Consider the following 6,000-nt stretch of genomic DNA (forward strand, 5'->3'; position numbering starts at 1 on the left):
CCTGATGTCTTCATTCCAGTAAATAACATTACAGTTTTACTCACCCATATCCGAAGCTTGAACGTCTTTAATTATAAGGTGTTTGTATTATTTTCAACTTAAGTTTTACATTACTTGAGAAATTTCTTTGTGGCTGTTTTGAAGAAGAGGTGCAAATGAAGTTCGGTTGGTTTTTAATTCTATACTTTGGATTCTGGCAAAGAAAATCTGGAAGAGTTGTGAGGTTTTTTTGTGAACCTGACGATGACCGAAGAAGGTCGAAACGTTGTTCGCTCTTCTATGCAAAATATTTTCTCAACCCAAACGAGCCGTTTATGCATATAAATTTCTCAACAAGTGGGTTTCTCGACATCACTGATTATGTTGGGCACTGTATATAATAACTGTAGGTTAGCTGAGTGACAAAATAAAAATTTACTGTTTTTTAACACTATTTAACAGATTACGTCTGCCAACTTTTAAGTTTCAGAAACACACAAAAAACAAATTAACGTATGGTGAACATTAACTGTAAGTATAGTTTAATTTCATTATTATATACTTTGTCTTTAAATAGAGATATTGTCTTACAGTTTTTATTTACAGAACCTCACAGTCTACTTGAATACATTTATCATTCTGTAAAGTGGACATTAATCTTATGTAGAGTTTCATTATCAAATCTTCTATATATTTACGTATACATATACAGTGGAGCGCCGTTAAGCCGCGGTATTTGGGGGGTCAACCTGCTTAAGTGGTCCGCGGCTTAAACCTTTGTGACGGAAAAGCCGAAGTCGCCAACAGCTCCGCCGAGGAGCCTCATCCGGGCCATTGCGTGATCATTATAATATTAATGTATAGACTATTCAGATACAATTGACAAGTGCCGTTTTAACACAAACAACCAATGCATTGCGATGGTTTGCTTTTCCCTCTAAAATTTCGTCTTCCCGTGTTACATGCGGGCCGCCATGTCAATATGATATGCTCACTATTAATTCAGAAACTGAAGTGATTTCTATTGGGTTTGTGGCCAATATTTATACAATTCCATAAAAATATCGGATTATCGAATTAAAAATAATACTTTAATTATTGATCACTTTTTTCACGGATTTACCGCGGATTTACTTTAACGTATGGAGAGGTGTGATTCGGTAACAATGGCGGCCTCCATAAAGCTGACATAGAGAGTGGATAAGGTAGATTAATGGTCGATTTCTATTGTAATATATTTTATTTATTTCCCAAATTAAAGCAAATCCTTTTTAAATATCCCCTTGAAGTTATAAAGACAAGGAGAGTGTGAGAAACTTTAAAAAGCCAGGTAGTAGATTTAATACATCAATAATTTTGGGACAAGACTTGCTACAGCAGCTTAAGAGATTTCGCGGTTTACTGGTCCGCGGCTTAATGGCGCTCCACTGTATTATAGTAACTGATATTTTGGAGTCTCTAATATATTAAGGTAGGACAAACACCGATTTCTGTGATTCATGTTAGCAAAAATCTTAAAAATAATGACTTGATTTATAATTTGATGTACTTTTTTGCATTTCAAATACTGGATTTCAATGTAAGATACTGAAATAGATATCAAGAAATGAAAGTATTACTCAGATTGTACGAATACAACGTCAACTTTACCTTCAAGTGTTTTATATATATCAGTGACCATGTGGCAATATTCTATATTATAACATTCAAGGTTTAGCTAGTTCTAAAGGCCAAATGGTTTTTCTTAATTTAACGACTGTCGTATATATTTTCTAAACCAAGTTGGAAAGCGTTCTTAAACGTCTAACTCGATAGGGTCTAATCACCTTTCTCTCTTATTTAAAGGCTGTTTGAAGTATATATGATAACAACATCGATATTTCCACAGTAGTTTGTGTACTGTATAATCACTGTTTCTATAAGTGTATGACTTTTGTAATTCTTAAAAGTCTCCAAACTCTATACATGGAGAATCTAAAAATTTATGTAATTTAATATTTTATATAACAGTAAAGTTAAACAAAAAAAATCATTCATTATGTTTAGTTGTAAGGTGATAAAATTTTTTCATGATAATAACTGTCACATTTGAATAATATATAAGTTTTACTAATGATAGCGGAAACAAGTACCCTATAGGACAATGTCTTAAAGAAGTTATGAATAGATGAATAAACTATCATTACACGTAAAACCATCATTTAAATTGAGATTAATACAATTTTAACTTCTTGATATTTTCATTGTAAATGTTTACTGTAGGCTATCTTTTGTACCACATAATGCTTTCTGTTAAAATTTTACAAAGAACAACTCATCCAACTTCTATGGTGGATTTAACATTTGGGAAACATAACAGGAGTTCATCTAATAGATAGTGATGTTGATTTCAGAATTATGACTATTAGCAGGAGAAAAGGTATGCGTGTTCTAATTAAACTATGTTAATGACAACATCCGGAGATAATCCAGGTAACAACTTTCCAAACTCATACACGTAATACCTCAAGTCCTCATTCATCAATGTTCTGTAGTCTAATTATTTAGGTTTATGTAGACCCATAAAACAAAGAAAGGAAGAAAAAATAATTTTGTTCATTGAACCAATAACCAACCAGTACTCGCTATTCGTGTTATTACGTGCCCATGCTTTTCTTATTGGGCAGAACTGTTGTACAGTGTTATTTTACCAGTTCAGAAAACTGAATGTCGTATCTTAATCACCACACACTATAAAAACGTAATACAGATATATAACACTAAATAAATAACAACGAACATACGTATAATTCATTTTGAATTCGTAGGTTGCCATGTATGCAGTCTACACGAACTTTCTATACGGAGTACCTATTGGACGGATATCTATCAACTGACAGGTCCATTTATATCACTTCGTCTCTGCATTCACATGCTTCTAACGTTAAACTGGTCACGTGATTCGTCTTATTTATGATAGGTACAAAATTACAGAATGGAATATCGATCATGATTCATAATTAAGTCTGTAGCAGTTTCCACTGCCCGAAACATTTTTTCTCAAGTTCCTTAAGAGAAATTATTCTTCCTGCTATTCACTAGCACTTTCGTTACACTCTGGACTTTCGTCTTCTTCCTGATATGCCCAATCTTGGTCTAAATTAAGAAGCGTATCATTGTCGAGAGCTTGAGAACGTGCATAAATGCACTCTTGAATATTATCCACTTCCAAAGACTCGAATTCAATATTGTGTCCAATTTTGACGACGTCTTCCGAAACATCCCTAATTTCGGACTCAAAGCCACAGGAATGGCTTGTACAATCAGGCAAAACGTTCTCCCACGTCGCTTTGTAGCCTTTATTGCTTGAGAAAAAGTTCGCTTCAAATGGTGAGCTTTAAGCGTCACAATGACACCTTGAGCCTTTTTTTCTTTCAGTAACGTTCAACTGTAGGACAAAAGTAACTTTTTAATCAGTCATCAAACAAAGTTTTCGTAATCCATACTTTTTATTTGATCGCCAAACAACTTGAAGAGTCTTCTTTGCACAGCCGCTCAGTGTTCGGGGTGTTTCCACACGATTCACAAGCATGGGTTTTAATTTAAATCGCCAGATGCATTTCCAATTAACAAAAGGGTGAAACAATTTTTTACGTTTTGTAAACTGGTTGAGGGTTTTTTTCATTTTCTGATGAAAAGTTCTAGAAGACAATTTTTCCCATGAGAAACCAGTTTCATCAACATAAAAAATTTGGTTATCTTTGCACCGAACTTTTTCAATAATTTCTATAAATTTAATATGAAAATTTTCAGCAGCATCTTTGTCTTCACTTGGACTTTTACCTACAATACGGACATTATGAACCACAGAGCGTTTTTTCAAAACAAAATAACCAACCATGGTTTTCAGAAAATGTTTTATTAATTGTCCCTTCTCCATTGTTTTCTTCCGTTCGTTTTCTTTAAGGGCGTTGAAGACTCAAAGCTTTCGTTTGAATTTCCATTTGACCTGAAGATGATGTAGGAAGGTTGAAACGTTGTTCTCTCCTTTTCAATAAAAGTGTTAATACCCATACCCGCCGTTCCGAGATACAATTTTATTTCAAGTGGGTTTCTCGTCATCAATAAATGTTTGAAATGTATTTAGGATGTTTTAGAGATTAGGTAAATAATATTTGAGATTTTGAAGATGAAGAATTGTTCTCTTAATCCCAACATGAAATCCCTTTACATTCAGACTAGTAACGAACAGACACAATTTTCACAAACACATTTCTAGTAAAAATATTTCATTAAACAATCTGTAATCTTTACTAAAAGTATACCAAATTTTGCAAAAATACATATGCAAAGGTTATAGCACAAACACTTAAATGTGTGGAAAAGTGTAGACGAACTCGTGTATGTTATATCAAGCCAAGCAGTGAAAGGGTTAACTAAGTTCGTGATCCCAAATTGATCTTTATTGTGTCCATTCAATAACTTATATGTTTTGTTCATTTCTACTAAATATCAAAATCTGTCAGTAGTCATCAGGAACCATTTTTTGAGAAAAACAGAATTTTTAATGAAGTATTTTTAATAAGTATTTCTCCATGAACATATGGAGTCAAAGTGTTGGCTGCTCAGAGTGAAAAATGATTTTTTATGTTAAAATTAGAAAGTACTTCCACTTATCTGAAAAAATCTGAAATTTCATATCCATAACCTCTTAAAATCTCCTAACAAAATGTTAAATGTTATAAAATTACAGAGAAAGAAAATGATTACTTAATAGACATACAATCACAGTATCACATCTTTTGCTGTTTTAAAATATATTTCTCTGTAACTGACTACTTTTATATCTAGCTCTGAAATATAATGAGCAATTTTACTTGACATTGAGGTTAGTCTTGCAAAAATCTTTGATAATCTGAAACAAGACATTTCTTTCTCTTCAAAGCTCATACAAATGCAAAAATGACAGCATTTGCAAAATGTGAAATGCCAAAGGAAAAGAAACTGTAGGTGCCCAAAACCCTTTAATTGTCTCTCAACTACAGAATTAGCATACAATTTCAAGGTCATTCTAAAGCTGTGAAAAAAAAATATTCAGAAAAATATGTGGATGTCTTAGGAATATTAAATGGAGAATTGTACCTTTATTAATTTATAATATGTGTTTGTTTGTTTAGAATTAAGCACAAAGCTACACAATAGACTATCTGTGCTCTGCTCACCACGGGTATTGAAACCTGGTATTTAGCAGTGTGATTCTGCAGACATACCGCTGTTCCATTGGGAGACATGTTTGTGAATTTGTTCAACCAATGTTGAAATCTAGTCTACAACGTTAAGAGAGAAACTACAGTAAGTGAAGTCGTAAAGGACTTTCTGTAGCATAATGGTAATTATAATAACCCACCAGGAAGACTAACAGGTAAGTACAAGAACCACTGTCAGTCACCTGAAGATGGCCTTTCTATTCCTGGTTCGGAGCTATGAGTAGGAAGGGTGAGAGCCATTGCAATTGACATAATGTGGGTCCGTTTCACACTCATATGCATCCTGGTCCTTGCCACCACAATGAGCACATGTCAGGGAACTACAGCATGACATCTTTGAGTGACCGAACCTCTGACACTGGAAATATCGGAGAGGGTTTGGAATGTACAGCCATACCTTCCAATTTAGATAACCTGCCTTGATGGTGGCAGGTGCACATGGTGATGTAAATGTCAGAATGAGGATATTTGTCAGAAATGTAACTCCATCTTTGCGAGTGGAGATACGCCTCACTGCAGTAAACCCCTTGAGTGGAAAAACCAGTGAGAATCTCTTATGTTTCCACCAATATGTCACCAGATCAAAGTTTCCTTACTGACTTTGGAGAGCCAGCAAGTCCCTCCAGTTCCTTCTGAATAAAAAAATGGGAACATTTGCCCTAAAGGTTTTTCTGAAAGAGAACGTAGGATAAGAAAATGAGGTACAGCAGGTGGTACAGGTGTTGATGATTGCTCCTGAGAAATATCAAGACGTGGTCGTTTACCTACTGACTGT

Source organism: Tachypleus tridentatus, chromosome 12, assembly GCF_004210375.1.
Source record: "Tachypleus tridentatus isolate NWPU-2018 chromosome 12, ASM421037v1, whole genome shotgun sequence".
Taxonomy (NCBI): Eukaryota; Metazoa; Arthropoda; class Merostomata; order Xiphosura; family Limulidae; genus Tachypleus; species Tachypleus tridentatus.